The sequence below is a fragment of the Pristiophorus japonicus genome, chromosome 12, assembly GCF_044704955.1.
Source record: "Pristiophorus japonicus isolate sPriJap1 chromosome 12, sPriJap1.hap1, whole genome shotgun sequence".
In the NCBI taxonomy this organism is placed as follows: Eukaryota; Metazoa; Chordata; class Chondrichthyes; family Pristiophoridae; genus Pristiophorus; species Pristiophorus japonicus.
This window is the reverse complement of record NC_091988.1, coordinates 81,748,385-81,776,243: the sequence shown is the minus strand read 5'-3', so window position 1 is coordinate 81,776,243 and position 27,859 is coordinate 81,748,385. Positions and strand designations below refer to the sequence as shown.

Below are 27,859 nucleotides of genomic sequence, written 5' to 3'. Positions count from 1 at the left end.
AGAAATGCAAGACATTTTTAAAGTCTTTATATTGCTTTAATTAACTTTTAAAACTGTTAAAATGTTTAAAATAAATTAGACAATCTTTAAACTATTCTAAAAGATTGAAAAATCATTGAAAAATCTCACCTTTCAAAGCCTTGTAGTGATCTCTAAACCAGCTCAGCACTGAAGGTAAAAAAAAAAGAAATCGGGGGTGTGGCCTATGTAAATGAGCTCCTTTTGACAGTTCCTGTGGGCGGGGACAGACTCCGAAAGAAGCCACAGACTTTGCGCGCGCTGCGCAACCAGGCGGCGTGACGTCATACACTGCCTGGGAATCTTCATCACAGAATCTTTTTAAATGGCGGAGCAGGCTCGAGGGGCTAGATGGCCTACTCCTGTTCCTAATTCTTATGTTCTAGAATCGGAAGTTCAAGAGGACGCAGGAGAGAAAGATAAGTGCGCATTTTTTTTCTTTATTGTACGCGATTGCCCGCGGGAATGGTGTTACCGGAATTTCAGGGCCATTATTAAAATGGATAAAAATTGCAAAGTGCTGCAGTACAGCAGGACCTGGGGGTACTTCTGCATGAAATACAAAAGGTTAGTATGCAGGTACAGCAAGTGATCAGGAAGGCCAATGAAATCTTGGCCTTTATTGCAAAGGGGATGGAGTATAATAGCAGGAAAGTCTTGCTACAGTTATACAGGGTATTGGTGAGGTCACACCTAGAATACTGTGTACAGTTTTTGTTAAGTCCTGACTCTAATGTACTGATTTACACGAGACACATGCTGAAGTCAAGATCACTCAGGACCTGCACCTTTAATTCCAGCTCTCCAGTGCTGCACTTGCCTGAGACCTCCTTTTACATACCTCAGTGGGACAAGTATGGAGTGTCTCCTGCAAGTGTACCCCTGGTGGTAAGGTATTCTTATTGTTACAGGTCATATCCAGTTACAGTCATGTATAGCATGGTAAGATACAGTTATATACAGTAATGTGAGATACATGACATCACCCTCCCCAAGGTCTTATTGCCTTTATAGATTCAGTCTCTTATGTGGTCTGCGCTCTCGCATGGAGCGTCTTAGTTGTGGTTCAGTTGTTTGCCTTGGTGCCTGTTTTTCGTTCGGTGTGATTGCTGGTATCTCGCCTGGGCTGTCTGTTGAGACTGCCCTTTCCTCAGGTTGTTCCACCTGTCTGTCCACCTGATGTGGTGTGAGTTCCACATTGTAGTCTGCCTCTGGTTCTTCAGTGTTATCAGTGAATCTACTTTTTACTTGGTCTACATGCCTCCGGCAGGTTTGGCCATTGTCCATTTGTACAACCAGTGACCTGTTTCCCTCTTTGTCTGTTACTGTCCCTGCAAGCCATTTGGGACCCCAGCCATAGTTTAGAACAAACACTTTGTCCCCTATCTCATTCCACCTCCCCCTCAAATTTTGGTCATGGTACTCAGTTAGCTTTTGACGCTTAGCCTCAACAATTTCATGCATGTCTGGGAGGATTAACGAGAGCCTGATCTTTAAGGTTCGTTTCATCAATAGTTGCGCGGGGGGAACCCCAGTCAACGAATGCGGACAAGATCTGTATGCCAGCAGCAGTCGCGACAGGCGGCTCTGCAGCGTGGGACCTTGGATTCTGAGCATGCCTTGTTTAATGATCTGCACTGCTTGCTCCGTCTGGCCATTGGAGGCCGGCTTGAAAGGTGCCGTCTTAACATGATTTATACCGTGGTCAACTATAAAATCGTGAAATTCTGCGCTGGTGAAGCACGGACCATTATCACTGACCAATATGTCAGGAATGCCATGCGTTGCAAACATGGTTCTAAGGCTCTCCACAGTGGTGGAGGTGGTGCTCGAGTTTAAAATGGTGCATTTGATCCATATTGAAAATGCATCAACGACTACGAGGAACATGTTGCCCATGAATGGGCCCGCATAATCTACATGCACCCGCGACCACGGTTTGGTGGGCCAGGGCCAGGGACTTAGGGGGGCCTCCCTGGGGGCATGACTGAATTGGGCACAAATGGTGCACCGACGGATGCAGAGCTCCAAGTCCGCATCAATACCAGGCCACCAGACATGAGATCTGGCTATGGCCTTCATAAGGACGATCCCCGGGTGCTCGCGATGGAGCTCCCGGACAAACGCCTCCCTGCCTCGTAAGGGCGTAACTACTTGGCTGCCCCACATCAGGCATTCTGCCTGTAGTGAGAGTTCATGCATGCGCCTATGGAAGGGTTTGACCTCCTCGGGGCAGGCATCGCGAGCCTCTGCCCAGTCATCGGTTAAAACACATCTTTTAACTAGAGATAACGTGGGGTCACTGGTCGTCCAGGCTCTGATTTGGCGAGCCATCATGGGTGAACCTGTGGATTCAAAGGCATTGATTGCCATGACCATCTCACAGTCCTGTTCGTCGGACCCTTCTGTGGTCGCCAGGGGTAGCCTGCTAAGCACGTCGGCACAGTTGTCTGTGCTTGATCGTATAGTCGTAAGCCGCCAGCATGAGTGCCCACGCTGAATGCGCGCTGAGGCGTTGGCGTTGATTGCCTTGCACTCGGATAGTAGGGATGTGAGGGGTTTGTGGTCGGTTTCTAACGCAAACTTGGCCCCGAAAAGGTATTGGTGCATATTTTTGACACCGTACACGCACGCGAGCGCCTCCTTCTCAACCATATAGTACCCGCGCTCCGCCGCGAAAGTGACCTGGAGGCATTAGCAATGGGCTGCAATTTACTCGCATCATTGACGTGCTGTAAAATGCACCCGACCCCGTACGCTGACGCATCACATGTAAGGACTAACTTTTTACCTGGGTCAAAAAAGGCTAAAACACTCTTGGAACATAGAAGGTTGCGTGCCTTATTGAAGGCGCGTTCGTGGGCGTCCCCCCAAAACCAATCGCACCCCTTTCTGAGTAGCACGTGGAGAGGCTCCAGAAGTGTGCTCAAGTTCTGCATAAAGTTCCCAAAGTAATTGAGTAGCCCGAGAAAGCCACGCAGTTCTGAGACATTCCGGGGTCTGGGTGCCAGGCAAATCGCTTCGGTTTTGGATTCGGTTGGGCGGATTCCATCAGCGGCAATCCTGCTGCCCAAAAATTCAACCTCAGGCGCGAGAAACAGACACTTGGATTTCTTAACTTTTAGGCCTAACCGATCCAATCGACTTAGTACTTCCTCAAGATTGCGGAGATGAGAGTCTGTGTCCCTGCCCGTGATGAGTATGTCATCTTGAAACACAACCGTCCCCGGGATGGACTTGAGCAGACTCTCCATGTTGCGCTGGAATATAGCAGCTGCCGACCTGATGCCGAATGGGCATCGATTGTACACAAAAAGGCCTCGATGTGTGTTGATGGTGGTGAGTAACTTAGACTCGGTCAGTTCTTGCGTCATATACACAGATGTGAGATCAAGTTTCGAGAAAAGTTTTCCTCCAGCCAAGTAGCAAATAGGTCCTCCACTCTGGGCAGCGGGTATTGGTCCTGTAAGGAGACTCTGTTTATGGTAGACTTGTAATCCCCAGTGATTTGCATGGATCCATCAGGCTTCATGACGGGTACGACGGGGCTTGCCCAGTTGCTGAATTCCACGGGAGAAATTATGCCTTCCCGCAGAAGCCGGTCCAGTTCGTTTTTAATCTTTTTCCTCATCGCATAAGGCACAGCTCTAGCCTTGTGATGGACCGGTCTGGCATTCTGTGTCATGTAGATTCTAACTTTAGCCCCTTTGAAGGTGCCCACACCTGGCTGAAAGAGATGTTCAAAATGACTTAGAACTGTTGAGCAGGAGGTCCATTCCTCTGACGACATGGTGTGAACATCATCCCATTTCCAATTAAGTTCTGCTAGCCAGTTTCTCCCCAACAGGACTGGGAGATCCCCGGGGACAATCCACAGGGAAAGTCGGTGCACCATCCCTTTGTGTGTGACCGAGAGCATGGCGCTGCCAAGGACTGGGACGATTTCTTTAGTATAGTTCCTTAGTTTGGTGTCGATCTTTGTGAGTTTTGGTCTGTTGCTTTTGTGCGGCCACAGCTGTTCAAATTGTTGAACGCTCATGAGGGATTGACTGGCCCCCATGACCAGTTTCATGTTGACGGGTAACCCGTTGAGTAGAACCCTCATCATAATTGGAGGCGTCTTGGTGTAAGAACAGTGAAAATTGATCGTGTTAACCCGCTGTACCTAGGCGTCCCGTGCACTGTTCCAATTGTCTTCTGGTCCGCTTTCCGACCCTTCCGATTCGTATACCAGCCGAGCTGCTGTTTTTCTGCACATGCGAGCCAGATGCCCTGTGTCGTTGCAGCTTCTGCAAATGGCATGCTGAAATTGACACACCCTGGTTGAGTGCCTTCCCCCACATCTCCAACACAGACCGTTTCCATTGTTTCCGAAGGATGAGCTGCGTCTGGCTGATCTCCTTTGAGCTTCTCTCAATCTGTTGTTCATTGCTCGCATTGTGGGTTGATGAAGTGTGATCGGCCATTCATGTGGCCCTTGATTTTGATGGCTTCTGGCGCCACTGTCTGCTGTTGAAGGCCTGCTCTCCTGCCTTTGTCTGTGTGTGGGGGTAGAAGTTTGTTTCACAATGTGAACTCCTTGTTCCGATGCCTCGTTGGTTGTCGTACCCGAAGTATAGATCAGCCTCGTTTCTTCTTCGCCTGCCAAGAACGTCTGTGCGACCAGTGCTGCTGCCTCTAGAGTCAAGTCTTTAGTCTCTATAAGCTTTCGGAATATGCCTACGTGGCCTATTCCTTCAATAAAAAAGTCTCTCAGTACTTCTCTCCTTAGTTCATCAGGGAACTCACATGAACTAGCCGGCCTCCGAAGTTCCGCCACGAAGTCGGGTATGCTTTGGCCCACACAGCGTCTGTAGTTGTAGAACCTGTGTCTGGCTATGTGTAGGCTGCTTGCTGGCTTCAGGTGGTCTCTCACCAGTGTGCTCAACTCCTCAATCGACTCGCTTGCTGGTTTCTCGGGTGCCAGCAGGTCTTTCATTAAAGCGTATGTTTTCGAGCCACAGCTGGTCAAGAGATGGGCTCTTCTCTTGTCTGCCTTATCGTCGCCCAGCCAGTCTTTGGTCACAAAGCTTTGCTGGAGCTTTTTTATAAAGTCATCCCAATTGTCTCCAGCATTGTATTTCTCATTTGAGCTGTTGGTAGCCATTCTGTGGATTCTGTGATCCCGTAACTCGTCGCCACTGTTAAGTCCTGACTCTAATGCACTAACTTACAGGAGAAACATGCTGAAGTCAAGGTCACTCAGGACCTGCACCTTTAATTCCAGCTCTCCAGTGCTGCACTTGCCTGAGATCTCCTTTTATATACCTCAGTAGGACAGGTATGGAGTGTCTCCTGCAAGTGTACCCCTGGTGGTAAGGTATGCTTATTGTTACAGGTCATATCCAGTTACAGTCATGTATAGCATGGTAAGATACAGTTATATACAGTAATGTGAGATACATGACAGTTTTGGTTTCCATATTTACAAAAGGATATACTTGCTTTGGAGGCAGTTCAGAGAAGGTTCACTCGGTTGATTCCGGACATGAGGGTGTTGACTAATGAGGAAAGGTTGAGTAGGTTGGGCCTCTACTCATTGGAATTCAGAAGAATGAGAGATGATCTTATCGAAACATATAAGATTATGAGGGGGCTTGACAAGGTGGATGCAGAGAGGATGTTTCCACTGATACAGGAGACTAGAACTAGGGACTTAGAATAAGGGTCCGCCCATTTAAAACTGAGATGAGGAGGAATTTCTTCTCTCAGAGGGTAGTAAATATGTGGAATTTGCTGTCTCAGAGAGCTGTGGAAGCTGGGACATTGAATAAATTTAAGACAAGAGATAAACAGTTTCTTAACCGATAAGGGAATAAGGGGTTATGGGGATCAGGCAGGGAAGTGGACCTGAATCCATGATCGGATCAGCCATGATCCTATTAAATGGCGGAGCAGGCTCGAGGGGTCATATGGCCTACTCCTGCTCCTATTTCTTATGTTCTTATCTTCTTATAAAGGAACAAAGAGACTCAGTTCCACTTCCCTGCCAGCTCCCCATAACCCTTTATTCCCTCATCGCTCAAAAATCTGTCTATCTCCGCTTTAAATATATTCAATGACACAGCCTCCACAGCTCTCTGGGGCAGAGAATTCCACAGATTTACAACTCTCAGAGAAGAAATTCTTCCTCATCTCAGTTTTAAATCGGCGGCCCCTTATTCTGAGATTATACCCCCTAGTTTTAGTTTCCTCCATAAGTGGAAATATAGAGCCCCAGTTTCAGGCCGCGCCTAAAATGGTGCAGCCCGGACCTGGACGCCCGTTTTTCGCGCCACAAAGTGCGCCTAAAAAAAACTCACCTATTCTCCGGCTCCCTGCAGGTCCTCTGGAGCTGGGCGCGACACAGCATGAGCTGTGGGGGGGGCGGAGCCAGGTCCCTGCGTTGAAAACAGTGCCGGGACCTCTGCACATGTGCGCTACAGTGGGCGCACATGTGCAGTAGCTCCAGGCGCCCAAAACTGTGGGAAGGGCCCGAAGCACGCAGCCCCTAGCCCTGGCCGAATGGCCTCATTGGGGCTGCGTGGATAAGGCTCATCTCCCACCCAACCGGACCCGACCCGACTTGACTCCCGCTCCCCGGACCGGACCGGACCTCCGCTCCCCCCACCCCACCTCCCGGCCTCATCTATACGCTGTACATTTGTAGCAGGACTTCTCTGCTTTTATACTCTATCCCCTTGGAATAAAGGCCAACATTCCATTTGCCTTCCTGATTACTTGTACTTGCATACTAACTTTTTGTGTTTCATGAACAAGAACCCCCAGGTCCCTCTGTACTAAAGCACTTTGCAATTTTTCTCCATTTAAATGATAATTTGCTTTTCTATACAAGAGCAGAGAGATTATGCTTGAACTGTATAAAACACTAGTTAGGCCACTGCGTGCGGTTCTGGTCACCACATTACAGGAAAGATGTGCTTGCACTAGAGAGGGTACAGAGGAGATTTACGAGGATGTTGCTTGAATTGGAGAATTTTAGCTATGAGGAAAGATTGGATAGGCTAGATTTGTTTTGTTTGGGACAGAGGAGGCTAAGGGAAGACCTTATTGATGTGTATAAAATAATGAGGGGCTTAGATAGAGTGGATAGGAAGGACCTATTTCCCTTTGGGGAGGGGTCAACAACCAGGGGGCATAGATTTAAAGTAATTGGTAGGAGGTTTAGAGGAGATATGAGGGGAAGTTTCTTCACCCAGAGGGTGATGAGGGTCTGGAACTCACTGCCTGAAAGGGTGGTAGAAGCAGAAATCCGCACCACATTGAAAAAGTACTTGGATGTGCACATGAAGTTCCGTAACTTACAGGGCTGTGGACCAAGAGCTGGAAAGTGGGATTAGGCTGGATAGCTCTTTGTCGGCTGGCGCAGACACGATGGGCCAAAATGACCCCCTTCCGTACTGTAAATTTCTAGGATTCTGTGAGCAGTGTTGGAGCCAGAGGATAAACTGGACCGAGGTGGAGGAAGTGGGTGGGGAGTTCAAGAGAGAAAGTGAGAAGGGAGGGGACGGAGGAGGGAGGGACAGGAACAGGATGAGGGGAAATGTGAGGGGCAGAGAGGAGGGTGAAGGGAGTGAGAAGGTGTAGTGGAGAAGAAAGAAGGAACAATCGGAGGGGGAGAGAGAAAAGAGAAGGCAGGGTGAAGTGGCAGATTGTGGAAGGGGCAAGAGAGGGAAAAATTAACTCAATAGAGGTTGAAGTGAGGAAACTACTTCAGCAGTGAAGGATAGGCAGGGCACAAAGGGAGGTGCAGTGGAATGAGCAGGGTGACAAAATCCAGGAAACTACATCAGACGAGGGAGGGGTCACGGGAGAGGAAAAATGATCTCGGGGATCAGTTTTTTTCAAAACTTTCATTAAGGTTAGAATTTTGTGCATTTGAAGTACTCCCGAGTTTTCTGATTTTTCAACCTGAGTTTCACTGCTCCCAACGTTTTAAGATTTTGATCCTTCTAATTTATCCCAACCTTTGATACTACCTGTTTATTACAATTTCTAAGAATCTCGCTTTTTAGTTTCTTTTACAAGTTGTGATATATAGACATTTCTATGCTCCAGTTTTTTAAGCATTTTTACTGGTCTCGACTTTTTACCAATCCCAATTATTTTCAGTTTTTATTGCTCCTGCTACCTTCTACGTTTCACTGGTTCCTATTTTTTCCCACTTTTATTTTCCCTATTTTGCTTAAAGATACATACCTGTATGCAGTTCTTCTATCACATTATATTGGGTCACAAGGACACTTTATACGGAAAATCCTATCATAGCTCCAACTACAGGAATAACAGGCACTGCAGGTCAATGTGGACACTTTTTAAATGGAAAAACACATCGACAGGAGGTTGACATGGGGTGTTCTAATGCATTTTGAAACAGAATGTGTTGACTCACCTACTGTGAATATATATATATGTGTTTTAAATGGATTGCTCCTTCTGCAGTGCAAGCTGAACTATGTGAATAAGGTTTTCTTCTTTACAGCAGACTTTATGAAATATTCTCTTCAACAGTGAATTGCCACCATCTGGGAAAGTAATCAAGTAGAAAAACAATTGGAAAACAATTGCTCAAGTAATCATAGTAAGGAAATGGCATATCCAGGCAAATCCAGGGAAAACTGAAGAAAAGATTAAATTATTGAGGAGCTTTCATTATCCAATACCTTTGGTACAGTATTTGGTATTATTGAAAGGTTCCGCACAGATTAATAATGTTTAAATTTAGAACTTTTATTCAGAACCACCCTCTAAATTTGAATACTGTTATTGTCCTTCTGGAAGTTGCCATTCTTTCTAGTTTTGTTTTTGAGATCATTAACTGAAAGGAATTTGCTCCTATGCCATGTAGAATACATTACACAGTATATAAAAAAAAACAATATTAAAGGTTCACATGCCAAACATACATCCTGTATTTTCAAACTAAACAACTGCATCAATATAGTAACTTATATTGAGTACCTGCTAACGTTACGTCAGATAAAATTCCAAAATTTGTTCTTTATGTTGTTTTGATACAAGGAAAGAAATTAATTATTTAACTGCTTGTAAGAGGGGATTTTAGTTGTCAATCCTTCTATAAAAATGGCAGCATTGGAGCAGAAGGACTTAAACAGCAAATCCTGGCATACTCTTTTGAAGAGCCAGTCTTGCTGTCAATCATTAAAAAATGATCGGAATTGTAGGCAGGTGTCATTCTGCACTGAAATATAAAATGCTACTGCAAAGTTAACTGCCAATCTTATACAAATCATTTGCTTACTTGAATGACAGTTTTTATAACATTGTCTTATGAGATGCATAGGGTATGCCATTTCCGTGGGATACACAGAAAATAAATGATTAGTCCATTGTGAGTCACGCGGTAAGTATCATTGCAATGCAAGTCACAACGTACAATAACCCTGCGACATGAGTCAAATTGGTACCAAGTCACATAATACTACAGCACTACAAGTGTGAATCAAATTCTATATCTGTATTGCGCGACTTCTATTGGAGTGCTATCGTTGGAACCTGCCATCTGTTTGAAACATAACAACTCTGTTATAGATTCGATTTTAGTCAGTGAGAAATGATCTAATTTCTAAGTATTTTAAAGTAATACAACATTGGTGTATTGTAGGCATGTGGTCACACAGAGATCTATTATTCTTCATATTTTTTAAATATATAAAATTTAAATACTTTGTAAATAAAACAAGTACATTTTTCCTTTACTATATAGTAAAATGCACAAATATCCAGGTTACAATGGCATCTGTAAATAAACCAATCTGTCCATCATTATTCATTATTTTACGTGTAAATAATATATTGAGCTGGCACAATTTTCTGGAGCAATTCACTGGTTACCTCATCTGGATTTAGATGGCACTCAGCTATCAGCCTGATACCGCATTACAGCCATGTCAGTTCTGAATCAGTATAGTGCACTGCACTTCCGAGGATACGTTAAGCATCTGTAATACAACTCAGCCTGCCTTCTATTCATTTATTTTTCTAATATATGCTCTTTAGCAAGTCAAAGTAGGTCACTTATTTTTATTTCTTCTTGCCACCTCTAATAAAGGTGGTGAGCCATGTTGGGTACAGTTACACAAGCCACCAAAACCTCACCTTAGTTGCCATTCTTCATGTGAACCTAGACAATAATGTCATTTTAACTTTGGGCGATGGTGTAAAATGGGCTATATAGAATTGACCGCATATTATTTATGGCCTGTCCAATTTTCCCTTCCATTGACTTCAAATCTGGTGTGGTGTATAATGGACGGCTAATTCAAGATCGCCCGAAGTTAAAATTCATTTTAGAAGACTATTTGACTATGGGGGCATGGCCATGAGACCCAAATCCTGTCTTCACTGGACAGCAATCTTCAGTTCAGACGTGGGGCCACTGAATAGTAAACAGGAGCAGGAATACTGGCTGGGATCAACTTAGTACAGAACAGAGCACAGAACCAGAATCTGGTCCACATGGTTGAGTACCACCTAATGCAATGCATTTATCCATTGAACCATCTGTGAAGCAAGTTTTTATTTAAAAAATACATAAGTACCAATTTTAGAATTGAAATTTCACAGAAATGTAGTTTTCTAAAAAGTCCGCTTTTGACTTTCCTTGTGTTAAACTTCACCTTAGAAACTCAACGCAGCTCATCTTTGTCATCACTGGGCTATAATCACCCTGGGAGCAGTCCAATAAGTGAGATAACATACAGGTCATTAATGTAAATTGTTGTGGAGCATCTGGTCCTGCAACAAGCACATCTGCTGTTAGCTCTGTGTTGGAGGTTTGCTTGTACAGTACAACCTTCCTGTTGGACGACCTACTCGTACAATGTTAAACTATCTTTTCTCTTTCCAGATGTTGAGGGACATGCTATATATTCCCAGCATCATCTGTGGGTTTTCAGATTTCTAGCATCTGCAGTTTTTTCCTTCTTACCTTTACTGGTTTCTAATTTGAATAATAGTCATTCAGCATTGGCTGGACATGTCACTCTTGTTTGATTGCTTTGTTTGTAGGAAACGGATTTCTAGGCTTTGGTATTGTAACTATTTTTGATATCAGAGGTGGAACTGTCTACATTTTCCAATAGCTCATTTAGTTAACTCTCCATTAACTTTGAGTGGAAACAGGAATTTTCTACATAGCTAGATATTTGGTGATACAGATTTCCAGCCCCTGTTGATAAATTTTGTATCTATGAGAGAGAAGGATCATGGCAATTGTAGGTTTCTACTTACATATGTGCATCTGCAATACTCTGAGTCCACCACATTTGCACATCACATGACAACTGGGCAGAAAAGAATCCTCCAACTGGATTGGAGATTTCCAGCTCCTGTTGAAAAACTGTACGTGTGTGTGAAAGACATTCCATCATGAAATTTGGAGTTTTATTCCTTCTCCTGTGTAACTACAATACCCGGAGTGCACTGTGACAATCTGTGTCACATGGCAACCAAGCTAAAGACTGAGATTACAGCAGGAAAAAAATCAAACTAAAATGTTTTCATTTTTTCTGTATTTTATATAGTTTAAGCCATTAAATTTAAAAGCATCATAATTAACAGTGTTATTTGTAGATGAGGCTGTTTTGCACAACCCAGGGGAGCTGATGATCATGGTGGGGCCATAGAAGGATATCTAGCAGTGTCACAGTGTTCAGAATTTTGAACTATACATCATTTTGGGTTCAAGGTCACTGGTCACTCCAATAAGAGGATCTCATGTACTCTACAATCTTGAAGTGCTCCTTTTTCTGCGCAATTTTTAGCTAAATGATAATATGACCCAGGGATCATAAAACGAGAACCATTACTCCATATACAAGCTACTGAAATGTGTCACATCACCACGTGAATTCTTCTCTAATTATTAAAGGAAGACTAAGATAGCACTTCACGGAGATGAGATCCTGCAACTGGTTTATTTTACATGAAATACATTATAGAACAGTATACAATTTTCACAGCAAGAACAACCAATTTTCTTGCACTCCAGTATGAAAAATAATCAAGATATAACTTACGAGCTTGCTAAACATGGGTTCCCTTCTCTTACTAATCTTGCTCAGACCTTTAAAACACCATTTACAAGAATACAGGTGTTAGAGAGAGACAGAGAAAAATTTCTCCCTAAGTTTATGAGATTTAGGAAGATCGGCCTCCCAAGCTGTTAATCAAGGTTACGACACCAAAGTGATAACCTACACTAAGGCGAAAGTAGGATGCTTCCACACATCTGCCTTAGCTGAGCCCCATACTCTGTGAATAAAATGGAATGACAACTGGACCCTCGGGGTCTTCCAGGGAGTGATCTGCTTACAATAGTATATGTTTGCGATTGTACAAAATGACATTATTACACTAATTAATACTTCAAATTCCAATAAAAAATCTGCACAAACTTTCATGCTGCTGGCATTATTGTTGAGAAAAAATACTGAATCCAGCATTACAAAATTATAAATTAAAATCCAGCTCAAGCAATATAGGTACAATGAAGATTTGCTACTGAACTCAGATAATGCAGCCAGTTAGTCAGTCAGTCGGGCTTGGCCATGGTAAATAACCACCTGTTGAAAGTATGGATCATTGGAGGCTCGACTGACAACATTTTCCCCAGTATAGTGTTTCGGTGTAAATCCACCATGGGAAAAAGGGGAAACCGGATAAATATCTGAACAGTTTATTTTTTTTCTGCCATTACAGCAGCTTTTTGCCAACCCATGACAATTTTGTCTTGCAGTAGTTTCCATATTTTCTGTTGTGGGGATGCTTTTGCAAGTACTGGCACACCCCCATGGATCCTATTTCCTAATTTCTGAAATAATGGCCCAGAAATTCTGATCGAAGTCTTCCCGTAGGCAAACTACTGAAAAAAGGAAAAAAAATGCGCACTTACCTGAAGGTGTTGCGCCTGCTCGAACTTCTGATCCTGAGCCCTTCACTCACTGAGCATCAGAGCGCGTACACGTTGGGACGTCCGTAGGCTGGAGCTGGTGTCACATGGCTCTGGGCAGCCAATCAAGGTACTGTATTTTCTCATTCATAATAATGGGAACTCCGTAAGTTGGAGTTCCCATTATTATAAATGAGAAATCCCCCAAACACACAAAACACTAATAAAAAATAGAAAAATACACTACATATTTAAGATTCATTTAAATTAAAGTTCGTATAAAAAAAAATTTTCCCGACTTTTTAAAAGTTTTTTTTAATTATGCCTTAAAATAAACTTACTGTAGTGGGGAGGGTTTTAACAATAAAATATGTTTTCATATGTGTTTATTTAATTTAATTTTAATGTTTATGTATATTATTAAACACTTGCGCCTGTAAAAGTAGGCTATACGCCTGCTTTTTCAGGCGCAAGATTTTTGAGGACATTTGCTGGGCAAGATATGCGTAAATATCGCAAATCTTGCACTGCAAATGTCCTCGCTCCCGATATGCGCGAGATCCATCAAACCAGAAACTTGACAGATTGGAAAAGCCGGTTTTCAGCACATGCCTTCCCGGGTCCGTAGAAACTTCGTACGGACCCAGGACATCGGAATTTCAGGCTTAATACATCAACTATCCAAAGGGAAACAATGCTATTATTGGTGTACAGCAACACAAATAATATACTATCAAAAATAAATAGAGATGGACAAAAATTGGATGATGACACAAACCTCTGAGAATACGAGGATCCCTTTTGGAAAATCTGCAGTGTATGGAACTAGATTTTAAGATTGTGTAGAAACTATTCCGTTTGCAAGTTTGCTATATCTTTATTCTTTACTTGCTTTGTCTCTAACATTTCAGCTAGAATCTAACCTGATTCATTAAAAATTACCTCCAATCTTGGTTTTCTGTGGGATATAAGTAATACAGAATATAATCCTATAAATTGCACCAAAACAAAATAAATCACTCAGATTTGTCTCAAATTTGAATTTCCCTTCTCCCCTTTTATCTCTAATACTCAAAAATCTCACCAAACATATCCCAATTTACAAAACTTTACTAACTATCAATGGCCCTGAAATTCTGGCCTCCCTGGGTCCATACGGAGTGTGAATGGATCTGGGAAGGATTCGCAAAAGCCGGTTTTCGGCACGCATGCGCATGCGCCGAGAACCGGCGAATCCAATCTGTCAAAGTTCTGGCTTAACAGGTCGCACACATCTGGCCAGCAAGGATATTCGCATGGGCAAGATTGCACTATTTGCCCATCTCTTGTCCAACAAATGTCCTTAAAACTCTTGCGCCTGGTAAAAGCAGGCGCATAGCCTACTTTTACCAGCGTAAGAGTTTTAAAACATATAAAAACATATAAAAATAAAATTTAAAAATACTCTGTTAAAAACTCTGCCCACTAAGGTAAGTTTATTTTAAACCATAATTACAAAACTTAAAAAAAAAATCGGAAAAATATGTTTTTTGTAACACATTGGGCCCAAGTTTCCACATGATTTGCGCCTGATTTTTAGGAGCAACTGGTGAAGAACGGACGATCTTAGAACTTGCAATTCTCCACATTTTTTTTTCTGCAGTTCTAGTCAGGTAGAACAGTTCTACTTTGGAACAGAATTTTTTCTTCAAAAGGGGGCGTGTCCGGCCACTGACGCCTGATTTGAAAGTTTCCACAGTGAAAACGTACTTCAAACTAAAGTAGAATGGAGCAAGTGAAGATTTTTGTAGAACTGAAAAAACCTGTTCTACACATTAAAAAATCAGGCGCAGGTTACAAATCAGGCGTCCAGAACGAGGTGGGGGGGAGGGGGGGGGGGGAAGGGAATTCATTAAATTCTACAATAAATCCTTATTTATGCTTATACAAATAAATCCAACCTGAATAAACATTTATAAGCAAAGAAAAGATTAAATAAACCATCTTCCTACCTGTGTGAAAGTGCTTCAGCCAGGAAGAATGGTGCAGCAAGCCTCACAAAACGAGGGAGCAGACCGAACGCGGGCGGGGCGGGGGGGAGGAGGGAGCCGACCGAACGCGGGCGGGGGAAGGGAAGGGAGCCGACGATCGCGGGGGGGGGGGGGGGGGAGGAGGGAAGGGAGCCGACGAACGCGGGAGGGGGGGGAGGGAAGGGAGCCGACGAACGCGGGAGGGAGAGAGCCGACCGAACGCGGGTGGGCGGGAGGGAGCCGACCGAACGCGGGGGAGGGAGCCGACCGAATGCGGGCGGGCGGGAGGGAGGGAGCCTACCGAACGCGGGGGGGGGGGGGGGGCGGGGGGGGAAGGGAAGGGAAGGGAAGGGAGTCGACCGAACGCCGGGGTGGGAGGGAAGGGAGCCAACCGAACGCGGGCGGGAGGGAGGGAGCCGACCGAACGCGGGAGGGAGGGAGCCTACCGAACGCGGGGGCGGGGGGGGGAGGGAGGAAGCCGACCGAATGCGGGAGGGAGGGAGCCGACCGAACGCGGGGTAGGGGGGAAGGGAATGGAGCCGTTCCAGACGGCTGGCGAGAAAGAGAGAAAGCTGCAGGAAGCCTCAGAAATTGAGGAGCCATTTCCCGACGGCCACAGGGGGAGGTCATTGGGAAACGGCTGTCTCAACTTTCTGAGGCTTCCTGCACCCTTCTCACTGCTACAAGAAGCCTCTGTGCTGATGGCAATGTACTTTTATTAAAAAATGTTCAAAAACTAAACAGCTACAAAGAACTACAAAAATGGCCGAGTGTCAATGTTTTTTTCACACTGAGCGTGCGCGAACGCTCCAACGCGCACGTGCAGTGTTGCCGGCAGGAAAAAAACTAATTTAAATAGTACCCACCCCCTCCCACTTACAAAATCGGCACGAGTGTAGGCTCCGCCCCCCTGGGCGCCGCGCCAAGCAGACAAGGAGCTGCAGAACGCTCCAGAATCGCTCATTTTTTTTCCGGTGCCGTTTTAGGCATGAAAAACGGGCGCCCAGCTCGGAGGGGCGCCCGTTTTTTATCATGTGGAAACTTGGGCCCATTAACTTTCATTTAAATATGTCGGGTGTTCTTGTATTTTTTTATTTGTGTTTAGGTGTTTGCGGGGGTGGGGGGGGGGGGGAGGTTCTCATTCAGCATAATGAGAACTTCTACTTACCAAGTTCCTATTATTATGAATGAGAAAATACTTTACCTTGATAGGGTATCCAGGACCACGTGACTCTAGCTCCAGCTCTACGTCCGTTCAGACGTCCACACACTCCGATGCGCTGCCTCTTCGGCCTAAAACTGCAATCGCTGGTGAGCGCCCGAGCTAAAGGTAAGTGCGCATTTTTTCTCTTGTTTCCATGCGAACACCCGCAGGAAGCCTCCGATCGCGATTTCAGGGCCATTGTCTATTGAAAATATATACTGGACATTTGCAGTGATAACTGCATTTCCTAGCATAACCTTTAAGATTTTGTACTGCCTGCTTAGAATTTTTAAAATTATATTTCTTTATAACTGAATTAGCCACTGATAAACAAATATTAATTGAACTTATAAATAAGTACAGCATAATCACTCCAGCCTACAGTCACATTCCAATAAGAACATAAGCAATAGGAGCAGGACTAGGTCATTTGGCCCTCGAGCCGGCTCTGCCATTCAATGAGATCATGGCTGATATTCTACCTAAACTTCACTTGCCTGCACTATCCCCATATCCCTTGATTCCCTTAATATCCAAAATTAATCGATCTCTTTCTTGAATATGCTCAACAACTGAGCTTCCACAGCCTTCTGGGATAGAGTAGTCCAAAGATTCACAACCCTCTGAATGAATAAATGTCTCCTCATCTCAGTCCGAAATGGCCGACCCCTTATTCTGAGACTGTGGTTCTAGACTCCCCAGCCAGGGTAAACATCTTCCCTGCATCTACCCTGTCAAGCACTGTAAGAATTTTGTATGTTTCAATGAGATCACCTCTCATTCTTCTAAATTCTAGAGAATATAGGCCGAGTCTACTTAATCTCTCCTCAAAGGACAAGCTCCCCCATCCCAGGAATCAGTCTGGTGAACTTTTGTTGCAATCTCGCTATGGCAAGTATATTCTTCCTTAGGTCAGGAGACCAAAACTGTACAAAATACTCCAGGTGTGGTTTCACCAGGGCCCTATATAATTGCGAGACTCGAGATAGACACGAGACTCCCAAAGCAAGTGCTCTACTCGGAGCTCCTTCACGGCAAACGAGCCAAAGATGGGCAGTGGAAATGCTACAAGGATACTCTCAAAGCCTCCCTGCTAAAGTGCTACATCTCCACTGACACCTGGGAGTCCCTGGCCCAAGACCGCCCTAAGCGGAGGAAGTGCATCCGAGAGGGCGCTGAGCACCACGAGTCTCAATGCCGAGAGTATGCAGAAATCAAGTGCAGGCAGCGGAAAGAGCGTGCGGCAAACCAGTCCCACCCACCCCTTCCCTCAACGACTATCTGTCCTACCTGTGACAGGGACTGTGGCTCTCGTATTGGACTGTTCAGCCACCAAAGAACTCACTTCAGGAGTGGAAGCAAGTCTTCCTCAATTCCGAGGGACTGCCTGTGATGATGATGATATAATTGCAGTAAGATGGCTTTACTCTTATACTCAAATCCTCTTGTAATAAAGGACAACATATTTGCTCTCTTAATTGCTTGTTGTACCTGCATGTTAACTTTCAGTGATTCGTGTACAAGGACACCCAGGTCCCTCTAAACACCAACATTTCCCAATCTCTCACCATTTAAAAAATATTCTGCTTTTCTATTTTTCCTACCAAAGTAGATAACTTCACATTTCTCCACATTATATTCCATTTACCATGTTCTTGCCCACTCACTTAGCTTGTCTATATTCCCTTGAAGCCACTTTGCATCCTCCCCACAACTTACAGTGCCACCTAGCTTTGCATCATCAGCAAACTTGGATATATTACATTTGATTCCCTCATCCAAATCATTGATATATATAATGTGAATAGCTGAAGCCCAAGCACCGATCCTTGCGTTACCCCACTAGTTACAGCCTGCCAACCTTAAAATTACCCGTTTATTCCTACTCTCTGTTTTCTGTCCATTAACCAATCCTCAATCCATGCTGCTATAATGCCCCCAATCTCATGAGCCCTAATTAAAGTTCATAATACTTCTCGTAAAACAAGTAAAGACATTTCTGGTTTGTTAAAAGTTGTCAAAAGAAGGTCATTCTTGTATATTTAATCTGCTCCGTTTCACGAAATATTTAACTTAATTTGAGCATTTGAATGAGGTTTGTAAAACTCTCAGTCTTTTATTTTATTTGTGTTGTGTAATGTAATTAATGCTGCTTAACGAAAAAATGTGGACAAAACACTAATCACAAAATGCATTGTGGTATGCGATTATCTGTATATCTCAGCAGCATGACCATTTTTTGAAGGCGCATGTGCCAGAGAATCATACAATCATAGAAATTAATAGCACGGAAGGGGCCATTTCGGCACATTGCATCCGCGCCGGCCGACAAAGAGCCGGCAGGAAAAAGAGTGGGAGACCGATAGTGATAGGGGATTCAATTGTAAGGGGAATAGATAGGCAATTCTGCGGCCGCAACCGAGACTCCAGGATGGTATGTTGCCTCCCTGGTGCAAGGGTCATGGATGTCTCGGAGCGGGTGCAGGACATTCTGAAAAGGGAGGGTGAACAGCCAGCTGTCGTGGTGCACATTGGTACCAACGATATAGGTAAAAAACGGGATGAGGTCCTACGAGACAAATTTAAGGAGCTAGGAGCTAAATTAAAAAGTAAGACCTCAAAAGTAGTAATCTCGGGATTGCTACCAGTGCCACGTACTAGTCAGAGTAGGAATCGCAGGATAGCTCAGATGAATACGTGGCTTGAGCAGTGGTGCAGCAGGGAGGGATTCAAATTCCTGGCGCATTGGAACCGGTTCTGGGGGAGGTGGGACCAGTACAAACCAGACGGTCTGCACCTAGGCAGGACCGGAACCAATGTCCAAGGAGGAGTGTTTGCTAGTGCTGTTGGGGAGGTGTTAAACTAATATGGCAGAGGGATGGGAACCAATGCAGGGAGACAGAGGGAAACAAAATGGAGAAGAAGCAAACGACAGAAAGGAGATGAGTAAAAGTGGAGGGCAGAGAAACCCAAGGCAAAAAACAAAAAGGGCCACTTTGCAGCAAAATTCTAAAGGGTCTAAGTGTATTAAAAAGACAAGCCTGAAGGCTCTGTGCCTCAATGCGAGGAGTATTCGGAATAAGGTGACCAACTACCTGTGCAGATAGCAGTTAACAGATACGATGTGGTTGGCATCACGGAGACATGGCTCCAGAGTGACCAAGGCTGGGAACTCAACATCCAAGGGTATTCAACATTTAGGAAGGATAGACAGAAAGGAAAAGGAGGCGGAGTGGCATTGCTGGTTAAAGAGGAAATTAATGCAATTGTAAGGAAAGACATTAGCTTGGATGGTGTGGAATTGGTATGGGTGGTGCTACGGAATACCAAAGGGCAGAAAATGCTAGTGGGAGTTGTGTCCAGACCTCCAAACAGTAGTAGTGATGTTGGGGGGGGCATCAAACAGGAAATTAGGGGTGCATGCAATAAAGGTGCAGCAGTTATCATGGGTGACTTTAATATGCATATAGATTGGGCTAACCAAACTGGAAACAATACGGTGGAGGAGGATTTCCTGGAGTGCATAAGGGATGGTTTTCTAGACCACTATGTCGAGGAACCAACTCGGGGGGAGACCATCTTAGACTGGGTGTTGTGTAATGAGAGAGGATTAATTAGCAATCTCGTTGTGCGAGGCCCCTTGGGGAAGAGTGACCATAATATGGTGGAATTCTACATTAGGATGGAGAATGAAACAGTTAATTCAGAGACCATGGTCCAGAACTTAAAGAAGGGTAACTTTGAAGGTATGAGGCGTGAATTGGCTAGGATAGATTGGCGAATGATGCTTAAGGGGTTGACAGTGGATGGGCAATGGCAGACATTTAGAGACCGCATGGATGAACTACAACAATTGTACTTCCCTGTCTGGCGTAAAAATAAAAAAGGGAAGGTGGCTCAACCGTGGCTATCAAGGGAAATCAGGGATAGTATTAAAGCCAAGGAAGTGGCACACAAATTGGCCAGAAATAACAGCTAACCAGGGACTGGGAGAAATTTAGAAGCCAGCAGAGGACAAAGGGTTTGATTAGGGCAGAGAAAATAGAGTACGAGAGGAAGCTTGCAGGGAACATTAAAATGGACTGCAAAAGCTTCTATAGATATGTAAAGAGAAAAAGGTTAGTAAAGACAAATGTGGGAGCCCTGCAGTCAGAATCAGGGGTAGTCATAACTGGGAACAAAGAAATGGCAGACCAATTGAACAAGTACTTAGGTTCGGTATTCACTGAGGAGGACACAAACAACCTTCCGGATATAAAAAGGGTCAGAGGGTCTAGTAAGAAGGAGGAACTGAGGGAAATCCTTATTAGTCGGGAAATTGTGTTGGGGAAATTGATGGGATTGAAGGCCGATAAATCCCCAGGGCCTGATGGACTGCATCCCAGAGTACTTAAGGAGGTGGCCTTGGAAATAGCAGATGCATTGACAGTCATTTTCCAACATTCCATTGACTCTGGATCAGTTCCTATCGAGTGGAGGGTAGCCAATGTAACCCCACTTTTTAAAAAAGGAGGGAGAATGAAAACAGGGAATTATAGACCGGTCAGCCTGACATCGGTAGTGGGTAAAATGATGGAATCAATTATTAAGGATGTCATAGCAGCGCATTTGGAAAGAGGTGACATGATAGGTCCAAGTCAGCATGGATTTGTGAAAGGGAAATCATGCTTGACAAATCTTCTGGAATTTTTTGAGGATGTTTCCAGTGGAGTGGACAAGGGAGAACCAGTTGATGTGGTGTATTTGGACTTTCAGAAGGTTGGCATGCAGGTACAGCAGTCGGTTAAGAAAGCAAATGGCATGTTAGCCTTCATAGCGAGGGGATTTCAGTACAGGGGCAGGGAGGTGTTACTACAGTTGTACAGGGCCTTCGTGAGGCCACACCTGGAGTATTGTGTACACTTATGGTCTCCTAACTTGAGGAAGGACGTTCTTGCTATTAAGGGAGTGCAGCGAAGGTTCACTAGACTGATTCCCGGGATGGCGGGACTGACATATCAAGAACGACTGGATCAACTGGGCTTGTATTCACTGGAGTTCAGAAGAATGAGAGGGGATCTCAGAGAGACGTTTAAAATTCTGACGGGTTTAGACAGGGTAGAATGTTCCCAATGTTGGGGAAGTCCAGAACCAGGGGTCACAGTCTAAGGATAAGGGGTAAGCCATTTAGGACCGAGATGAGGAGAAACTTCTTCACCCAGAGAGTGGTGAACCTGTGGAATTCTCTACCACAGAAAGTTGTTGAGGCCAATTCACTCAATATATTCAAAAAGGAGTTAGATGTAGTCCTTACTACTAGGGGGATCAAGGGTTATGGCAAGAAAGCAGGAATGGGGTACTGAAGTTGCATGTTCAGCCATGAACTCATTGAATGGCGGTGCAGGCTCGAAGGGCCGAATGACCTACTTCTGCACCTAATTTCTATGTTTCTATCCAGTTAATCCCACTTTCCAGCCCTTGGATCGTAGCCGTGTAGGTTACAGCACTTCAAGTGCACATCCAAATACTTTTTAAATGTGGTGAGGGTTTCTGCCTCTACTAACCTTTCAGGCAGTGAGTTCCAGTCCCCTAGGTGAAAAAATGTCCCCTCAAATTCTCTCTACACCTCTTACCAATTACTTTAGCTCTATGCTCCCTGGTTGTTGATCGCTCCGCTAAGGGAAATAGGACCTTTCTATCCACTCTATCTAGGCCCCTTATAATTTTATACACTCAATAAGGTCTCCCCTCAGCCTCCTCTGTTTCAAAGAAAACAAACCCAGCCGAGCCAATCTTTCCACGTAGCTAAAATTCTCCAGTCCAGGCAACATCTTCGTAAATCTCCTCTGTACCCTCTCGAGTGCAATCACATCTTTCCTGTAATGTGGTAACCAGAACTGCACGCAGTACTCTAGCAGTGGTCTAACTGGTGTTTTATACAGTTCAAGCGTAACCTCTCTACTCTTGTATTCTATGCCTCGGCTAATAAAGGCATGCCCTCTTAACTACCTTATCTACCTGGCCTGCTTGGAAATGGAGATTATGGGACTGAATCCCGCGAGCGGGTGACAGATCGCAAGTTCCAGTTTTTCACGCATGCATAAACCTGTAATTTGCAGAGCATTTACGGCCACGTATGCACCATGTGCACATCATAGGCCTCAGAAAATATGAACAAGTGTTGCAGTCCTATAATTATCAGTGCTCACTTCTACTGAGACTGTATTCTGGCAGTGGAGCTTCATGAAATGACCAGTGTCGACTACAACTCCAAAAGGTCATGTTGTATATGCTGACTATGGATGGACTCTATGTGTAGTCACTGTGAGATTGTATAAGATGGAGACTTGTTTACCTGATATACCCGTGGAGTCATTTATAAGTACACTATAGACGTAACAGGTTAGAAGGTGTGATTTCCATTTCTACTGTTTTCTACTTTCAATGAGCTGTGGATGGACTTTCAACATGATACAAAAAATTCAGTATCTCTTGCAATTGTATTAAGGGAATGGATTTGTCTGTACCACCACAGAAATGGAAATCACACCTTCTAATCTGTTATGTCTATAGTATACTTACGAATGACTCCACAAGGCAATATGTTGTACTTGAACTGTAGTGACCTTGGTCCTTTATTTCAAACTCCAGAGTGCTGTGCAAGCATGCTGTGCAGCCCTTTATACAGGACCCTGCCATCAGGGCAGGAAACCCCCAATCTCCAACAGTTGCACCCTCTACTGGTGCCAGCATCTATGTACACAGTGTGAACCTTATTGATAGTACATCAGGTAAACAAGTTTTGCCAGAATTCACATGTCCTTCCTATTTTATAGGAATACGTATTTTTAACCACAACTCCATAAGACAATGCGAAGCACAGAGGCCCCGAACCTGGTGGAATCATCGCCCGCTGCCGCCAACTGCCGCCGAGTTTTCTGGGCGGTCTCCCCTTGGTGCCAGCTTCGAGGAGGCCTCCCGCTGGCGGGGAGGGAAGTCCACTGGGAACGGTCGCTGACTTCCGCTTGCGCACAATACACGCAAGTGTCCTCCCGCCCACCGAGCTGCCAGTATGCTCCAGGCGGGAGTCAGCGGCAGCAGGGGGAAGGACCGCTGTGTGGAGGCAGGTCTAACCTCAACGATAAGTATGAAGACTTGCAAAAAAAGGATAGTAAACTTTTCTTTTTTTTTTGACAGCGATTCAGGTGGATGGGGTCCCCTGAAGGTTTTCCAGTAGGTTTTTTTTGTGTAAATTTTTATTGTTATGTGTTCCCCTCTCCCTGGGCCCGATTCAATACTCGGCGGTACTTTGCCGACGATTGCATTTGCCGCCACGATTGGGAGCTCTCGCCCGCTGCCGCCCAGATTCATGGCGTAAATCGTTTTTTTGCCGCCAGGCAGTCATTCCAGGACTGTTTAATGAAATTCCCATCCAAAGTACCGTCAGGATCGCAGCGGTCCTTTGACAACTGGGGTGTGACTAATATGTTTCAGCTAGAAACATGATAGTATAGCTGAGAACTCTTTCAGTTAAATTACTCTAATTGGAGACTGTCTGGAACCTTACAATGACTGCTTAGATTATGAAACTTGTTCCTCTGGAATATAATTTTGCAAAGAAAGATCTGGCAAACAATACTTGATTGTCAAGATGTAGCTTGACAACTTCATAAAAGTGTGCTATGATGCCTTCAGTGGTCACAATCAGAAAAACACTGAGGCCGAAATTCAGGCCCGCCAGAAACCATTTTATTAAGTGTTTTCACCTCCGGGTAGACTCTTGATCAATATTCAGCTCTTTGTCCTTTTTTTTGAAGCCAGGAAGTCGGTCATAATGGGGTTGGAAATGTGACGATAAGTGCTGGTGAGGGGCGGAAGTGGAGGCAGGACGGATTCTCTGCCGCTGTCACTCAGCAGCGGAGCAGTGGTGAGGTCCATTGCGATTTTGCGTCACCACGTATCACCCCTCCTTTAAGGGGGAGCGAATCGGCAATTATTGCGGTTCGGCCACTGGGCCACCAGGAAGGGTTTCGGTTGGGCCAAGAGGAGGTGTCAGGCTGCCTGTTGGCAGCCCAGCTGAACCCGGGGGCACAATAGACCGGCCGACATGAAAGTCGGCTGGCAAAAAAAATAAAATGGCGGCTGTGGCAGTGGGCCCTCATCTATAATGGCCGCCACGCAGCAAGGGCTCACAGAGAGAATACATGGTGCACCAACAGAGAATGCTGTCAGAGGCACCGCTCGGCGGGTATTCGATTTTTGGGCCTGAATTTCGACGAAGGTGGGGGTCCCGGTGGTGCACACACTGGTGATGCACTTACGGCCGCTTGGCAGCGGGGCGGAAGTGGGGACCGCCAGAAAAAACTCCTGCTGAATTTGGCTGGCGGCGGCCAATAGACCAGAAATCGGCGGCCATTGGATTTCGCCGCCTGGCCGCCACATTCTGGCGGCAACGGGCCATATCGGGACCCTGAATTTCGGTCCCAGTAACTCCCGTTGGAAAATCACTTGTCAATAACCATCTACGCTCTGTTTGATAAATGCTGGTTTTCCAGCATCTGCCCGTTGCTAAAGCTTCCTATTTCAGACTTACCAGATCCAGAATTATGTGATAACAGATGCAATGCTTGGTTTAACTGCCTCAAAAGGCACAATGAAACCAATTTTTTTCTGATGTATATATTGAGTGTAAATATACTGCATATTTTCTGTTGCTAAGTATTTCTCTTTCATTCCTGACAAAATAGTACAGGTACAACTATATCTTATCGAAGAAACTGCATTGCGGCAACACGTTAAATCCTCGTTTCCCAAATGACCATTGAGTTCTAAGGTCGATGCATTGGGAAAAAAGAACACGCATGGAATACAACAAAGTGTAATTGAGCTAGGCTTTGGACTTTAATTGTTTTTGTGGTGAGTATCCACTAAACAGTAATACCAATTACATAAAATGTTTCCATCATACATGCCAACCTAGGAAACTAGTAATATATGACAACTTAATAACAGCCCTGTAATACAAGCCTATGTCAAAATAAATAATTCCCTGAAAGTGCAGTGGGACCCAGCCTTGCAAATTGAACTGCAGTTATACCCAACAATCCTCCATAAACAATAGAGAAATAGAAGAATATTTGGTTCACTTCTCTGTAATTTGGAATCTATATGCAGTTTTCATCTGTAAAAGAAGGTACATTTCCACAATTCTATTTCAAACTATTTGCTATTTAAGAATTAATATTTTAATTTTTTTTTCTTTCAGTCACTTCAGATAATCTATTACTGGAAGAAAAAGTTCCATTTTTTTGTCTAATGGCAAGTAGATGTTTGAATCAGGTCTTATTGTCCATGGGATCATACTAGTCTGGGCTGAAACCAGCAAATTTAAAATTAAGCGTAGTGATCGCGAGATCTCTGTGGGCAGCTTTTTCTGAGGACAGTGGCGAGCACCTTTGCTTTGCCGCTGACTGCAAATCAGGGTCATTGTTGAGACAGAATAGAAGGAGCTTGATTTTGAAGCTGGCTGTACTATATCCAAGAATATTTGATGCTTACAGCAGTTGGCTAAAATGGAAGGTCTCATTCACTGGCACAAACATCTTTCACCTGATAAGCATTAAAAAAAACTTTGAAGCATTTTTTAACACTAAAGTGCTACCGTGACAGCCACCTTGAAGTTTATGAGGAAGCTTACAGCAGCTCAGAGCCTGCTGAGAGTTGTGGAATGCGATTACAAAGCCACTTAATCCATTTAAAATTAATTTCTGTTTCAAGTGTTTGCAAATATGATAATATTAAAGGCAGTCTTAACTACTGAAACTCCCACAGAACAGGCCTCTTGAATTTAAATTTGGATGTAGCAACCCAGGCCCTACTGACCACAACATCACTTTTACAAGGTCTCTTAAAACAGTTATGATTCTGAGTTTGAGCTAGATTGCTGGTCTCAGCAATTGAGCAAGAAAGGGTGAAGCGAAAAAGAATCAGCCTTCTTTACGAAGCAGTGATCCCTGTTGGAATATGTGCCAATGAATATTGAATGACAATAGAATTGGACTCAGCTGTGATGACTCACATGGTAGTTTAGCCTGCCAATGTTTTCTGTTTATAATATATGTGAAGAATAGTTCCCTGGGGAGGTGGTACATTATTGAACATGGCCGTCAGCATTCTGCAACAGTACAGAAACAGCAAAATCAGTTTTTATTCTAATAGCCAAAAATAAAGATCTTTGTTGATAGCAGCCTCAAGGCAGATAGCACTGAAACAACAGCTCTTGCTATTATGCCAGGATTTTCTGGGAGCTGTTTGTCCTGAACTTCAGCCGTGCTACAGCAGGTAATCGGAGTGCACTGCGAAGGCGACTGCGACCTCACAAGTCAACAAGCTCCCTGCTGGAGTGGAACTAAACTACAGAACTAGTGGGAACCTGTTCAACCTTCGCCATCTCCACGCCAGGTTCAAGACCACCCCAACCTCTACAGTACGCGGATGATGCCTGCGTCTGCGCACAGACAGAGGTTGAACTCCAGGACATAGTCGACATATTTACTGAGGCGTATGAAAGCATGGGCCTTACGCTAAACATCCGTAAGACAAAGGTCCTCCACCAGCCTGTCCTCACCGCATAGCACTGCTCCCAAGTCATCAAGATCCATAGCGCGGTCCTAGACAATGTGGACCATTTCCCATACCTCGGGAGCCTCTTATCAACAAGAGCAAACATTGACAACGAGATTCAACACCTGAGGAAAAGTGTGTTTGAAGACCAGGCCCTCAAAACTGCCGCCAAGCTCAGAGCTGTAGTAATACCCGCCCTCCTGTATGGCTCAGAGACATGGACCATGTACTGTAGACACCTCAAGTCGCTGGAGAAATACCATCAACGATGCCCCCGCAAGATTCTACAAATCCCCTGGGAGGACAGACGCACCAACATTAGCATCCTCGACCAGGCCAACATCCCCAGCACTGAAGCACTGACCACGCGATGGGGGGAGGGGGGGGCAGTGCGTGAGGGGAGGGGGGGGCAGTGCGTGAGGGGAGGGGGGGGCAGTGCGTGAGGGGAGGGCAGTGCGTGAGGGGAGGGGAGGGCAGTGCGTGAGGGGAGGGCAGTGTGTGAGGGGAGGGGAGGGCAGTGTGTGAGGGGAGGGGAGGGCAGTGTGTGAGGGGAGGGCAGTGTGTGAGGGGAGGGCAAATGAGCCAAACGTGGGCAGCGGAAACGCTACAAGGAAACCATCAAAGCCTCCCTGATAAAGTGCGACATCCCCACTGACACCTGGGAGTCCCTGGCCAAAGACCTCCCTAAGTGGAGGAAGTGCATCCGAGAGGGCGCTGACCACCTCGAGTCTCAACGCCGAGAGCATGCAGAAATCAAGCGCAGGCAGCGGAAAGAGCGTGCGGCAAATCAGTCTTACCCACCCCTCCCCTCAACGACTATCTGTTCCACCTGTGACAGTCTGGCTCTCGTATTGGACTGTTCAGCCACCAAAGAACTCACTTCAGGAGTGGAAGCAAGTCTTCTTCGATTCCGAGGGACTGCCTATGATGATGATGACACTTGATCAGCTCCGCTGGGCAGGCCACATCGTTTGCATGCCAGACACGAGGCTCCCAAAGCAAGCACTCCACTCGGAACTCTTCTTGGCAAACGAGCCAAAGGTGGGCAGAGGAAACGTTACAGGGACACTCTCA

The 27,859-nt window shown here is 45.0% G+C and overlaps 1 protein-coding gene across 1 annotated transcript in view; it reads right to left on the bottom strand.

The window, feature by feature from the left end:
• The window catches only part of LOC139276790 (protein bassoon-like), a 646,194-nt gene that overhangs the window by 296,066 nt on the left and 322,269 nt on the right, over positions 1-27,859 (bottom strand). The gene's annotated exons all lie outside the window — the stretch shown is intronic.